Below are 16,501 nucleotides of genomic sequence, written 5' to 3'. Positions count from 1 at the left end.
GAGTCGAGTGTAAAGTTAGAGTGCAGAACGGAGTTTCCAGAACGTTCCAGTGTCAGATAGGACTTAGACAAGGAGACAGCCTATCATGCTTTCTATTCAATATTGCACTAGAGAAAGCGATAAGAGGATCTGGAATAACAACCAGAGGAACGCGAGGCAGCAACAAAAAGAATGGGACTAGAGGTTAACACTAGTAAGACGAAGTATATGAAAGTATCAAATTATATACAAGCAGCACAACCCGAAGATCTAACGATCGGAACATATACTTTCGAAGGAGTAAGAGGAGTAAGAGAGTTTATATACCTAGGCTCATAAATTAATCAGAATAATGCAGTAAGTGCAGAAATTAATAGACGGATATATCTGGCAAATAGAGCCTATTATGGATTAAAAATTTTTTTAACAATAAGCCTAGTTATAAAAATAACGAAACTACTGATATACAGAACTCTTATCAAGCCCATCCTCACCTACGCGTCGGAAACATTGACGATGACAAAGAGCGCCTGTATGACAAACCTGATATTATTAGGTCCATCAAAATAAACCGGCTGCGGTGGTTAGGTCACATAGAGAGAATGAATGAGATGGAGCCGCCAAAACATATTTATAACCAAAGAATAGATGGAGTGAGAAGGATAGGCACGATTTAAGGATCAGGTGGAGGAAGACTTGAGAATGTTGGGAGTACGAAACTGAAAAGCCAAGGCGAAGAATAGGAGAGAATGGAGACTTATCCTTGAGCAGGCCAAGACCCATCATGGGTTGTGGAGTGGAGCCAATGATGATGATGATGATCGCTACCTACTTTAATAGGACTATTTGCATTTTTATACATATTCGCTATAGCATTGATGTACCTATGTCTTACTTAGACCTACCTTCGTTAATGGTTTAAAAAGTTCTTTTAAAAGCATCATAGACCTTCTCTAAATCTACGATTACTACTGAAGGGATACGCAATTTTTTACACAAGATAAATATATTACACAAGATACATATATTTCACTATTAGACCCGATTGCATTCCTTGTCGGTAGTTCTTGTCTTGAGAATGTAATCGTATTATAACAAATTATAGAAAACCAACAGCCAGATATTCAACAACATATTCAATCCTTACACGCTTTTCAAGTAAATTCGTTGATAATTTATTAGATATATTATTAGAATATCATTTTTGTTAGTGTCCTATAGAAGTTTAACCAAAATATTCATTATAAAATTAAAAATCATCTGTTGGGCACGCTGCAATCAATATTATCAATAAATGTCTAAAAATATATTAAATTTTTGTTGCTTAATTCGCAATCGTTGGTAGATAAGTCGAATCACATAATATTTGCCAGAAACTTCAAAAATAGTTGAGTAATACAACCGTAGCGATGACCCCTACCTACCGCAAGATAAAAAATCACGATTTTTTACGCACTTCTTCAGATATAATAGATTTTTCGTGGTGCTGTGTTGCCACTTTTAATGACATTTCTTAGATTCGAAAAATTTAAAAACAAAACTAAACGGTTATTGTTCACTGTATACAACTTAATTTAAATTGTAAATTAAATTGTATACAGGTAACAATGGCGCTTATTCTTACTTAAAGTTTTTCAAATGACTACTGTGTAGATCATAGATTTATAGAATTATGGGTATTAAAATTGATTTCTCCAAATTTTTTTATATATTTATGTCTTGTCTTATTTTTAATATATGCCATAGTCTATAAATAAGGATGGAATGCTTTCTATTATGGGCCATTGGTTGGTTTGTGAACACAGTGCGATCTCAATATAGCTTGTAGTTGTCCTTCTCAAGCATACCAGGGACATTTTAATAATACGAGAAATTCGTGGTTGGAAGAGGTCCAAGTTTGTTTGATAGTTCTTGCTACAGTATCTTTACCACCACTGACTCACACCGTTTTTTATAATTAGTTCGATAAATCTTGGAGCCTCGAGTAAATGGAAAGGAAAGAGGACATGGAAACTGATTCATTACTACCGTTTCTCGACGTTATAATAAAAAAAAACAATCCCAAGGTTTTCATCACCCTGTTTCTTTAAAACCCACCCATACCAATCGTTACTCGCATGCCAACTCTCATCGTTCCCCTTCAAAAATTAATTCAGTCATTAATACGCTTGTCTCCAGATCAATACACCTTTGCGATGATGCAAGTAGACGCGCTGAGCTCTCTTGTTTAAAACAAGTCCTCATCCAAAACGGTTACCGTGAAAATCACATCAATAGGAGCATCCACAGACATCAATCTCCCACGCAATCTCAACCCAAAGACTCAGACTCAGATCCTCATCATACGAAAACTTTTCTTCCTTACATCAAAAGTGTCACTGAAAAAATCGACAAAATTGTAAAATCAAGAATAAAGACAATATTTACCCCCAAACAAAAACTTTCATCTCTTGTCCGATCAATCAAAGACAACATTCCAAATGAACAACACGGAGATTATGAAATTCCTTGTGCAGACTGCCTTTACCTATTAAATTACCTACAATGATCTACACTGATCTTATATAGGCCAAACAAATCGTATAATCCAAAATAGGATTTATGAACATTTCATTTCTGTCCGCGATTTCGATTCAATTTCAGCTCTAGGTCAACACCATCTTCATACAGGTCACAAAATTGATTTTGAAAACTCCAGAACCATAGCCCCCATCCGCTTCTATAAACCAAGAATTATCCGAGAAGCCAAATTGTCTCAATAAAAGTGATGACTTTATATGGTTACCTTTGACTTGAAGACCTCCCATAAAAAAAATACCGTCCGCTCCACCCGCCAATCAAAATCCTACTGTCAGAAATGTTCACGCCAACCTCCAGTCAAACCACGTCATCATCGACGGTATAAATGGCCCGTCCTCTATTCCCAGCACCAGTGCTGCATTGATTAGTGATCATTGTAGTAGTGTCCGGTGGCTCCGGAGACCGAGACCTCGGAAGCCCTGAAGAAGACATAGAAGAGGATGTCGAAAGATCAGCGCAATGACAACTGACGCGGTTCGACCCGGAAGACAGTTGAGTTTAATATTAATTCATGTAATAGTATTACTTTTCCGCTAATTCTTTCTATATCGGTATTAGAACAACAATGCCAAATGAGTAGCTAACACCAAAACATATGACTTATTATTATCAATTTTAATTATAAAATTACAATCATATAATTTTGACCTTATCCAATTTGAGAAATGACCTTGAAAACAAATTATTTAAATTTATATACTACAATTTCAATATTAATAGAATCAAAAGCCTTGGTTATGCCGAAATAGAGTGCACCCACACGTCTTGTTTTATCAAATGTCGCATGCATTGCAAACAATCCAGTCTCTGTATATTTCCGGCACGTTCATGCTCATGTCGGTAAATTTGTTGCTTCACATAACTTCATACGAAAAGTCCAAAGGTGCAAGATCAGGAGAAAAAGCTGTACAGCCATCCTGCTGCAACCAAATTTCATCCATAGTAATAGGTATGTTCGAACTGCTGGAATTATCTGATTTCTCAGGACATGTAGGTATTTACGACGACACAAAGTGCCCACAATGAAAAAAGGGCCAATTACGTTGTCACCTAAAATACCAGTAAAGATTTTGACTTTTTGACGGTATTGTGTTTTGTAAGGAACACTTGTGTGCCTATTTTCTGTAGATTGTCCTTTTGTAAAAGATGAATTGTGATAGCCAGTTAGAGAAAAAGAAGACTCATCTGTAGACAAGATTTTTTTCATGAAATCTTCCACAATTATTCCGTTCCATCATGTCCTCACAAAACACCATCAGTCGTTCATAATCAGCAAGGAAAATTTGCTGAGTTTATTGCAATTTGTAGCAGTGGTACTTGTTTCTTTTTAAAATATTTCGTACAGTTCCAGCACTAATACCAATTTCTCTTGAAATCAGCGTGCTGTTTCAAGGAAAATTGATTTCAGATATATTACATACGGCAGTTTTATGCTGTTCCCGTTCTTCATTAATTGACGGAGCTTGTTAATTTTAATCTTTATCGCCATCTGCGCATTATCTACAATTCTTAACACAACCAGTTTTTTCAAATTTAAAAATAATGTGAATTATAGATTTTGTTGGTACGGGGCCTTCGAATGAAAACGAAAACCTTCCGATTATATCGTCGCCACTACTTCCAGAAAAATGCCATTTAATAATTTGAGTTTTATGTTCAGTTGTAAAGGTTACAATTTTCCTAACTTGAAATATCAATTTTTTTATTCTGTTTTTTTGCGAATAAAGCCAAAATTATTACTAATGAAAAAATAAACGTATTTGACGTTTCCGTTATCAAAACTGAATGTCACTTTGACAAAACTAGAATTCAATCTGATGTTAAAAACGAGCTCGTATGTCGGTATTAATTTCATACTATAAGTATTACTACAGATTAACAATTACCACAACTGTATATAAAAGATATAAAAATTCCAGTCTAATATGTATTAAAGAAAGTCTTTTTATTATATGTGTTCCGGATTCACTTCTTTTTTAAAAGTTTTTAATTGATTGGTTGCAATACTCAAATTAAAAATCCTTTTTACAATTCCTCTACATCGATTTCAGGAATTCTTTACAGTTCATCTGGCAACAATGCTAGGATGACCTGATGTAATACCGTTTTGCAGATTTTGATTGGCTCGCGGCACCCGTGTGTTTTTCGTATTCGCGTGGTGCGTCTTCACAACACTTGTTGAATTTTAGACAACTGAATATTTTTCAGTCGATGTTGGGAAACTGCGCGTGTCAGTTCAGTTCCGTGTACTGGCGTTGACGTTTCGTTTTGGAAAATAGAAAAACATCAATACGCCTCCATTAGAAAACCTATAATTCGTTTTTTCAATAAGTGAATGTTTTCCGTTAAGTTGTGGTGATGGTCGGTGAATTAGTTTAGTATAGTTAGTGAGCCTTACACAGTTTATAATTTATACCGAATGATGTAAAGTAGAGAGTACTGAAATTTAAGGTTATATTACAAACGTTTATATTTGCATCTATTTCAGAGAACCAGTTATATTATTTTTAATGACATGATATATAAAATACCAGGTTTTATTAAGCACAGTCCTTAATTTCGTTTTTACTGTTTAGATTTCTGAATAATTTAAATTTAATTAATGCATCTTACAATCTCCCAAAGTGTGTTAGTAATACCAAACATTGTTGTCGGATTTTGGCCTTTAAATGGAATGCCATAAGAATACAAATTACTATTATTATATTTCTTGTAAAAGACAACAACTTATTCCCAGTGATTTAGATAAAAGTTCCATGTTAGTGTTAGATTTTAATGCATTTACTATTTTTATTGCGAATAAGCCACAATTTAAGTCTAAAATTAAAAAAAATAAAAAGTTTTTTTGTTGGTGCCTATGAGCCATATTCTTTGCCTGGTATATTATTTTGTGAAACGGAAACGAGTATTTGAATCTGTATAAAAAGAGAAACATTTTTGATATAAACAGTTCCTAGTATGCTTTTCATCTCAAACCTTCTATTTCTATTATAATCTCACAGACCCTATCAGTGATACAAAAAGTGCGTATTGAACCTTAATGTTTTCTTATTTAATATATATTAATGATTTAATATAGAGATTTACCCTGTAAGCACATAGCATATTCGTTCGTGATATTTTGGCAATATCATTTTAAAGTCCTCTACTTTAATATATATACGAGCCCTTCCTATGTCACTTGGTCCGACGTTAGATTGATAAGAAAATTAAATTTTAGAGAACAAAAATATAAGCGCAGGGTAAATTTTAGAAGTTTTAATGCATGAAGAACATTTTTAAATTTCCTAATTTTAGAAAATATTTTCTAGCTTAATAAAAATTGTTGATTAAACAGAATAATAAAAAATTAAAAAAAAACGCATAGAATATGTAATACATATTAACAACAAAAATGTGAAAATTTACCACTGAGTTACATCCCGTTTATTTTTAATGACATCCACAATTCTCCGAGGCATAGTTTTTACCAAGTTCTAACAAAATTCTAATGTAAACGAATCCCATATTTCTTGCAATTTTTCCTTCAATTCGTTGACAGACCTGGCAGGATGTTTTCTTAAAGATTTTTTCATTTCCAAAACAGACGTTGATAAAGATGTTAAGAGAGACATGGGGAATCTAAAAATTGCATTCCACAACATATCTCCTCAACTAAGCGAATTGGTTTCTAGTAAAATAAAATAAAATAAAAAATAAAATCTTAACTGTCTTTTCCTTTTTATTTGATATACTCTGTACGAGTACTAGAAACCAATTCGCTAAGAATTTTGCTTAGTTGAGGAGATATGTTGTGGAATGCAATTTTTAGATTCCCCATGTCTCTCTTAACATCTTTATCAACGTCTGTTTTGTCTTGCAATTCTTAGAAGGCACAGATTAAAGCGGAATTCTTGAATTTGGTTTCGAAAATTAGTCTACGATTTTATTATTAGATATCGCTACATTGCGTCTATACGAAGCCATGTTAGAGTTGCTTCCTAAGACAGAAAAGATTTATTTCACGTTCAGAGCGTTTGCAAAAGCCGTTCTGATGATGCCTATTGGGCTGAAATACGTATAAACAGATGCGCAAGCTCCCTATACGTGAAATAAAATCTTAACTGTCTTTTCCTTTTTAGTCGATATACTCTGTACGAGTACTAGAAACCAATTCGCTAAGAATTTTGCTTAGTTGAGGAGATATGTTGTGGAATGCAATTTTTAGATTCCCCATGTCTCTCTTAACATCTTTATCAACGTCTGTTTTGCCTTGCAATTCTTAGAAGGCACAGATTAAAGCGGAATTCTTGAATTTCGCTATATTGCTATCGCTATATCGCTACATTGCGTCTATACGAAGCCATGTTAGAGTTGCTTCCTAAGATAGAAAAGATTTATTTCACGTTCAGAGTCTTAACTGTCTTTTCCTTCTTTTTGAGGTATGCCAACCTGCGCCGTCCTGTTGGAAAACTAAATCTTCCGCTGATGTTAACCGGTGTTCCATAATCGGTAAAAGAGATTCTTCTAAAATATTGAAATTCCTTTCCTTCACCTTTAGACGACATGCTGCCCCAGATCATGACAGATGCAGGAAATTTGACTTTTCTCTTTAGACAATCGGTATGGAAAGCTTCATTTTTCCTGCGAATGACGAGACTCCTATCGTCTCCAACACACACTTCAAATCTGGACTAATTACTACATTGTATTGAATCCCGTTTCAACTGAGTCCAATCTTTATGCTCTTTTGACCACCTTAGTCTATTTTGTTTTGTTGTAATGTTAAAAGTGGCTTTTCCTTAGCATAAATAAAATGAAATTTATTATAAACAATTCGTACTAATTTTTTCAACTATAAAACCTACTTTGTAAGTACCGAATCCTAATTTGTGGGCCTCTCGGTGACATGTTGATCTAGAAACGTGTCTTCCAATAAACTCACTCCATAGAATGCTTCATCATCATCTTTGGCACTACAACCCTGTGTGGGTCTTGGCCTGTTCAAGGATTAGTCTCCATTCCCCCCTAAATCTCTGATCCCAAGATTCCTCAAGTCATCTTCGACTTGAGTTTTAAATCTAGATCTTGGCGTGAATCTCTTCCTGGTTCCTACTGGCTCTTGATATAATATCTGTCTTTGGGGGTCTCCAGTGTCCATTCTTTCAAGGTGTCCTAGCCACCTTAGTCTATTAATTTTAACAGACCGGACGATGTTGCATTTTTCATAGCATTGATACAACTGAAAATTGTAGCGCCTGCGCCATATCCCGCTTTCTTGTACTCCTTCGTATATGTGCCTAAGTATTCTTCTTTCAAAGCGGCCTAACAGTTCTTCGTCGCTTTTCACCATAGTCCACGTCTCTGACGCGTATGTCAGGACAGGTTTAATAAGAGTTTCATATATTAGTATCTTGGGTTTTCTGCCATAAAACGCTTAACTCCATCTAATTTGTTCGTCGATTTTTCACTATAATGTGTCTTAATGCCCTTCGATCTGCTTCGGTTATTTTACTTTTTCGTACATTTCTAGGTTTTGTGACGACCGAACCTGTAGTTTTGTATCTTCTGACTATATTTCTTACACTATAGCGTGACAATCGCAACATATTCGCGATTTCCTAATTTTATTTTCCAGAATTAAAAAATTTAGTAATGATTGAACAAATTTTCTCATCGATAACTTTACCTCGACCCTTTGTACAATACTACAAAGTACATTTGACATTAACTGACAATATTATTGTTTTGATCTCATTTTCCATAGCTACCACTGGATTTAACGTAATTATGAAAAAATCAACTTAGATTGACATAAGTGAATGTATAGCCAGAGTTTAGTATATATAAAAATGCCATATTAATTAATATGGGAACTTATAGAAACATGCAGAGTATATTTGTTCATGGTAATCGACTTAAACTGGAAATTCCATAGGTGGGCATACTGATATGGGAAGGGGCTCGTAATATAAAAATTGCATACCAAAGCTGAACTTTTTACCTTTAAAACGCATCTTGATTTTTGTCGATAAGTCACTTGAATCAAAAGTTATCCAATTTTTACCGTCGACCTGATACAAATTTTATTGAACATTGAACTTTAAGTGCCGTCTCCCGATCGGAGGTTGGATATCATCATCACTATCTTTACTCTATCTACTGCTGCTCTGAAGAGTTCTATAGAACTGCATTTAAACCAGTCCCTTAAATTCTTCAACCATGACACTCTCCTTCTTCCTATAGTCCTTCCTCCTCTTATCTTTCCCTGTATTATCCTTAGCCTTAGCAGTTCATATCGCTGTCCCCTCATTACCTATCCCAGATATTGTAACTTTCTTATTTTTATTGTGTTTATTATTTCGCATTCTTTGCCCATTTCTCGCAATACTTCCGTGTTGTCTTCTGTGTCCATGCTATTCTAAGCATCGTCCGTATCGAAAACACGTAGCACCTCAGTGCTCTTACTCTCAGTTCTAATCTAAGGTCTTTGTTGCAGAGAATTATTTTCATTTTTATCAACGCATTTCTTGCTATTTCTATCCTGGCTCTTATTTCGGTTGTTTGATCATTATTGTCTGAAATCCAGGTTCCTAGGTATTTATATTTATCAACCCTTTCTATCGATACATTTCCCAAATGTATGTTTGTTGGTATATTTGTTTTCTTTGTTATTATCATGTATTTGGTCATTCTACAAAAAAGTGCTAATAAGCATTTTTGTTTAAAATTATCTCAGCTACAGTTTTTATTTGAAACATTTTTCTCTACGGCGTACAAATTCTTGGTAAATGGATTTTTTTGCTTTTCTACCCCTCTACGAGAGGTGTTTTAGAGAGAAACCCGGGGGTAAAAGTGGTAAATTTTTATGTATCTTTTTTGGGGTCTTAAAATTAATATTCTCAACAAAATTCTGCTTGTTCGTATTATTTTTAGTGGTTAACTCTCTGACGACTGAACTACTAAAGAACCACATTCAAATAGAAATACCTTTATAAGTAAGTAATACCCTGTATTTCAATTTTGATTAAGTAATTACAATTTTTAGCAAACTGCGCTACACCAACATTTAGACTTTAAGCCTCAGGTGTTAAAGTTTTATTTGTGCTTGAATTAACGTAATATTTTACTATGAATTTAATTATCAACAAATGTTATCAGCAAAATAAACTGTTTATTGAATGATAACTTAAAAGTTATTTTTCCGCGTTTTATTTTATCTCGTGCATTATTCATAATGCACGAGATACCATATATACAATTATATATAAGGTACAATTACATATTATAATATACATACTATAGTTATATATTATTTAGTAAGTTTTCTACCTTCAGGAACTGGATAGCTGTGATGACTTGGCTCTGGTTCAATAATATATCTGTGATTTCGTCGTTCTTGGCGTCGTTTATTGTAATGAGGGCAGTCCACAAGGATGTGTAGAACACTTAGTGGAGATTGGCAATAGTGACAGATTGGCTTAGGTGTAGAATTCATTAGGTGGCCATGTGTAAATCTGGTGTGACCGATACGCAATCTTCTAACAACATCCATCTCATTTCTAGTTATATCAGGGATAACGAACCGCTCAACCGTCTGATCTATTTGGTGTAAAAATGTAGTGGATTGGTTCCAATGATTCTGACAGTAATTTCGTACGAGTTTCTTTATACTAGTTTTTAGGGCGATTTTAGTTTTTTAGGGCGTTTTTACTGGCGATTTGTATATTACGTAGTGTACAATTGGATACAGCAGCTTCTTTGGCAAAGCGATCGGCGTTGTCGTTACCCGTAATCCCAATGTGGGAGGGAATCCATATAATAGTGATATGTATGTCGTGGAGATTACGTTATTAAATACTGTGTCCGACCAGTACTGTAAATGGTTCATGGCAACTAAAAGTAAATACGTTAGAACTTATAATTCTGGTTACCAAAGAAGAGAGTGTTAACCCGTAACGTTTGAAATGTGGATCTTAAAATCTTAATATAAAAATTTTACTGACGTACCATATTAGAGACATATTTTAAATGACGTACCTAACATATATATTAGAGGCATTTTTAATTTTAAAGACTATAATAGAAAGAAAAATGTCATTTTTAAGCCACTTGTTGAGATATTTACGATCTATCCTAACAAAGATCACACTGCAAGCTTAAAATAGAAAAGACCTGGACAAAAACCCGCTATACCAAATGCCGGAGATGCTATATTGCATAGTCTAGCCCTTGTTATGGACCATATTACCAGCTACTGTATTGCAGCCACATGTTACAATAAAAATATTGGTCGTTTAGACACCTTTAGCAAATCATCCTTTCGCTCAGCTTGGAAATATGTTGACAGATTCATTGTCAGAAACACACAACACAAAAAATCCTATCTGTCACTATTAATAGCTCAAATAAACTAAATGTTACAGACTTCTTTCATGGAAGGAAGAAAACGAATTATGAATAATAGGAGTGTACATATTATTAATTAATTTTTATTAGAAGCTTTTTAATTTCCATTTGTAAATACTAATCCATAAACAATTATCCATTAAAAAAAACTTGTTTTAATTGATGCAGCGAACCAAATATATCACAATTGATTCTAACATCGCGAAAACATGTCTCCAATTTACAAATATGTACAACTTATTGACACTTGTCAAAATGACATTTTTCAAGCGTAAGGTTAAATCATAATATAGGTACAAAAACCATGTAAGTATTGAATTATTTTTGTTGATCATTCTGTTGTAATTTAACTTAAATTTCCTAATTTAATTAAGTAATGAATTTTTATACTTTCTGCTGATTGCTATTTATTTAAAATTTAGTTTTTCGTTTTGGTTTCTCTTGATAATTTTTTTGCCCTGTAGTCTGTATTATTTTGTATCGACTAAGCTCGTTTTAGTACAGCACTCTTTTTCGTTGTTGAAACATATTTTTGTTAATTTTGTGACTTTTAGAGCATATATTTTTCAGAAATTAAAAAAATAAGCATAAATAGTTCTGGGCATGGATGGATTACGCTGCGGAGGATCCACATTTCAAACTTTGCGGGTCAACACCATTTTCTTTGGGTACCAGGATTATAAGTTCTAACGTATTTACTTTTAGTTGCCATGAACCATTTACAGTACTGGTCGGACACAGTATTTAATAACGTAATCTTCTGTTATAATACATTTGCACTTCTTTATTTGTAATATAGTTTCTAATCTTAAGTGAACCTAATTCCTAGTTTTCTCAAAACTTTAATTTTGAAGATATTTTGTTTAATCTGAATACTGCACGAGATAAAATAAAACGCGGAAAAATAGCTTTCAAGTTATCATTCAATAAACAGTTTATTTTGCTGATAGATAACATTTGTTGATAATTAAATTCATAGTAAAATATTACGTTAATTCAAACACAAATAAAACTGGAGCACTTGAGGCTTAAAGCCTAAATGTTGATATAGCACAGTTTGTTAAAAGTTTTAATTAATCAAAATTGAAATACAGGGTATTACTTATAAGGTATTTCTATTTGAATGGGGTTCTTAGACCAAACAGATATCATAACAATTAATAGAATTGTTATATTATTTGTTGTATTATATTGTGATAGTGGTTTCAGTTAAGGTAATAACCCCAATCCCCTCTTGAATAAATTATCAGCAAGACGTAGATTCGGTGAGTGGATCCAAAACGAGATTGCCGTTGATTCCGATTCTCATAAGCGAATTTTGTTTAGCGATGAAGCTCACTTTTGTTTGAATGGCTAAGTCAACAAACAAAACTGCCCTTTTTGGAGTTAAGATAATCCTCAAATGTATTTTGAAAAACCATTACACGCAATGGTGACCACTACAGAGCCATGATTACCTACTGCCTTTTTCATTCCCCATTCCCCCATTGAACAACCATGATATTCAGGAGCTGTCGTTTCAATAATACGGCGGAACATGTCACACAGCTCGTGCCACAATTGATATATTGAAGGAAACATTTGGTAACCACATAGTTTCACTTGAATTGGCTTCCAGAATCATACGATTTAACACTGCTAGACTATTTTATGTGGGGATATGTGAAGGTGCTAGTCTACGCCGATAAGCATAAAACGATTGACCACTGGGAGGACAACATTCGCCGTGTTATTGTCGATATACGGCGACAAATATTGGAAAAAGTAATAGAAAATTGGACCTCCAGTTTAGACTACGTCAATAGTAGTAGTCAATAATGCTAAATAGTATCTTTCAAATAAAGTCAATTTCATTTCAATTAATAAAAATCATCTTTGTTTTATATGAATCGAAAATTATTTGAGAAATATGCCAAATGGGGGCTTACTGTAAACATAAGCAAAACAGAATATTTAAAAATTGGAGGAAATACCACAGATCTGAGGCTTGAAAACGCAGTCATAAAAGGCTGCAACCAGTATAAATATCTAGGAAGCATCATATCAGCAGATGGCAGAGTTAAGATAGATGTACAAAACCGAATAACCCAAGGGAAAAAATGCATCCGAATACTGAATTCATTACTGTGGTCTAATAAAATAAAGATGCATACCAAACTTCGCGTATACAGAGCAATTGTAGAACCAATTACCACATATGGTGCCGAATGTTGGACGATGACAAAGAATGAACGAGATAAGGTAGACGTTGTGGAAATGGATTATCTTAGAAGGTCATGTCGAGTATCGAGAATGGAAAGAATCAGGAATGAGGAAATACGAAACCGTACAGGAATTAGAGATACTCTTTCAGACAGAATACAAGGAAGGCAATTACAATGGTATGGTCACGTGATGAGAATGGAGGAGGAGCGGTGGCCAAAGAAAGCCTTAATGTATGTTCCGCCAGAAAGAAGGAAAAGGGGAAGACCACCAAATTCCTGGAGAAGAGAAATTACAAAAACAATGCAATCTAGAGGCTTAGAAGAGGGAGATTGGAGAGATAGGAAAAGATGGAGGCTGAAATGCGGGAAGCGGCAATCGCCGTAGGACCCCCGTTATATGAAGATGATGATGATCTTTGTTTTATTCCATTTCAAAATTCTATACCTTTAAAAAAGCACTCTTTTCAATAGAACCATTAATACATATCCGCATACTCTTCAAAAAACGTTCGATTTTGGTAAATTTGTGATCAAGTTTGTGTTTACTAGTTCAGAGTTTTCGGTATACCCTCGTAATAAATGAGTCCAAATAAAGGTAATTTAATATTTGTAAAAATATAAGTAAAATAGCGCGGTTAATTTAATAACTGTTTATTGTACGAATATACCTCGAACAGGAATCAACCGAGGACATTCTTCGTCGGACCTTCAGACTCGATTGAACAATACCTACCTATTATTTTAAACCGTGAAAATGTTTATTAGTTTGGTATGATTTTCATTGTCGAAAATTTTCCTTAAATAGTTTTTCTGTTAATGGCATTATAATGTGTGTGTTGTGAAACGCCAGACATGATTTGGAACAGGTAAGATAGACATATTGTAAGAAACAAGTTTTGGAAGTACTGTTACAATATTTTAGTCGGTACGGCAATAACCCATAATTACATATTCGTCAAATCTTATATTATTATGATCGTTAGGTGAGAGAAGTTAAAAAAATTCCCGCAAACACTTGTTTTCGAGTCGTTAAGTGAATAACTGAATATTATAAAGTATCAGTCTTATCTCTAATTCATGTTTTATATCCGGTGAATAGTAGTAGCAAAACAAAACAAATATTTAATACAAATATATAATAAACTATTAAACGCTATAGCAAACATCTACATAAGTGCAAAAAGTGCCGTTAAAATGGAGAATAAAATTTCAGACGCATTTGTTGTCAGAAAAGGCTTGAGGCAAGGATGTTATTTATCTCCAACTCTATTCAAATTCTATATTCAGGAAGCATTAAACAAAAGCATTTACAATATGTTACGGTTAAACTTCGAAAATGGTTAATCTCGACATTAACCGGTTAATCTTGACTTTAACCGAAATGTAATGTTAATGTCGTACCAAATTCTGATATATTGACATTAACAGGTTAATGTCGAGTTTACCTATTCTCCTTGGTTATTGTTGAATCTTCTTTCTTTATTTGTTGGCTCGAATTCTTGTGCACCTGCCAGTGTATTTGGTAGTATTGCAGCTCGTCTTGCTCTAGACAATTTTACAACCCTAAAAAACCTAAAAAAAAACTAAAGTGTCAAAGTTTTGTTATTGTTTATTTATGTACTTATTTTTTCTACTTGGTCTTCAAATGAGGTTAGGCAATTGTGTACTGAATGAGCACTGGGCCCGTATAAATAAAGAATATATACATATACTAAATTTATTTCACTGGTGGTGAGAGCTATTAGTTTGAAACAAATAGCACAACACAGGAAATTTAGATTTTTCTCGCTCCGGGGCAACGGTGGAGCTTTTCACAAACCGTAATATTGCCTCGGTTTACCAAGTACCCAGGAGGGAATTGGAGAATGTTTAAAAGATGTGGGGTCGGGATGAATTTATCATAAATTCAGTTTGTTAATATTTAAGTGGTTAATCACTGCCTTTAGTTGTTCAAAAGTAAAGTTTTGTAACATATCTTGAGCATTTGAATTTTTTGGTACTCCAAATTTTGTAAGGTCACTTCTCAGATTAAATTGTTTGGATTTTTTTATTGGACGTTGGAGAAGAATGTGGTCAAGATCCTCAATTTTTCCCGCATTCACAGTATGGGTGATCTTTTACTCTTAATCTATATAGATGAAACCATGGTGTTTCTGGGAACGTTAATTGTATTTCTGAATACCATTTTCCTTTAATTTGAACTTTTAATTTCCAATGAGTGTTGTGTTTATTTTTTATATTTATTTTTAGAGCTGGTCAGAGTTCTGTGTGGTTTACTTTTATCTCGGGAGCTATCTTAGGACACCTGCCAATGTTTGCCAAATTATCCACATGTGCATTTCCCTCAATTACTGAATGACCTGGAATCCAGCACAGTCTATAGTTTTTACCAGTAGAGTTGGCCTCAAAAAATTTTTTTTGTTTGTAGTGCAATATAATCACTTTTTGAATTAATACCTATGCAATTTAATTTTTGTATAGCGCTAAAGAACTCTTTGATGCCCCTATTTAGGCATACAGTTAACCCCTTGTTAATGGCTACTATTTCTGCTGTATATATATATATATATATATATATATATATATATATATATAATATATATATATATATATATATATATATATATATATATATATATATATATATATATATTCATAATTGAAGGCAGCTTGGATGAAAATGACAAATCTATGTCAGGGATATACACTCCATAACCAGTTTGTGTTTCCTAATCAATTTCGCATTTTGATGCATCAGTGTAAACAAAAATATATTTTCTAGACAATTTCTCAGTTACTATTTTAAATATTGTATTTTGATTGATACCTGTTTTATTGATGTTTAATTGAATTATGGGTATCTGACCATATATAAGGTATAATAATTTTGAAGTATGAAGTCAGCTATCACATCTGTTTTGTGGACTATTTTTTTATATGATTTTAGATAATCTAATGCTTCTACTAAGTAGGGTCGCTCTTTTTGTCCCCAGTAACCAAAGTTGTGATTACATTCCTGGTTTACTTCTCCAACAGTGGATGCTTTTGGTAGCTATAAATTTTTTACATGAATTTTGTTGCTAGCCATCTCCTTCTAAATTCTAGGGTCATCTCCCCTGTTTCTACTAACAGGGCTGTACTGACGGTTGACTTAATGCATCTTAGAATTAGCCTTAGTGCTTGATATTGTATGAGTCTTGTTTTTGTAGGGTTTGCTTGCTTGATGGCTTTAAAAATATACTACCAAAGGCAAGATGAGATCTTTCCAGTCTATAATAGGCTATAAGCAATGTTGTAGGGTCTCCACCCCACCAAACTCTACAGAAGGACCTCATTACATTGATTCCTTT

General features: G+C 33.6%; 1 protein-coding gene across 7 annotated transcripts in view; it reads left to right on the top strand.

Annotated features, from left to right (window-relative positions):
- ACC (acetyl-CoA carboxylase) overlaps positions 1-16,501 on the top strand; it is a 139,535-nt gene that overhangs the window by 53,041 nt on the left and 69,993 nt on the right. Inside the window, exon 1 of one of the 7 annotated variants that reach the window (XM_072533121.1) lies at positions 4,768-4,942. The exons of 3 other annotated variants lie outside the window; for them this stretch is intronic. The gene's annotated coding sequence lies outside the window, so the exon portion shown is untranslated. Of the gene's footprint in view, positions 1-4,767; positions 5,011-16,501 lie in introns of those variants that run through there. 3 more of the 7 variants (XM_072533120.1, XM_072533119.1, XM_072533122.1) reach the window with 3 other exon arrangements.

This window comes from Diabrotica undecimpunctata, chromosome 5, assembly GCF_040954645.1.
Source record: "Diabrotica undecimpunctata isolate CICGRU chromosome 5, icDiaUnde3, whole genome shotgun sequence".
In the NCBI taxonomy this organism is placed as follows: Eukaryota; Metazoa; Arthropoda; class Insecta; order Coleoptera; family Chrysomelidae; genus Diabrotica; species Diabrotica undecimpunctata.
The sequence above is the reverse complement of the archived record's forward strand: the minus strand, read 5'-3'. Positions and strand labels throughout refer to the sequence as shown.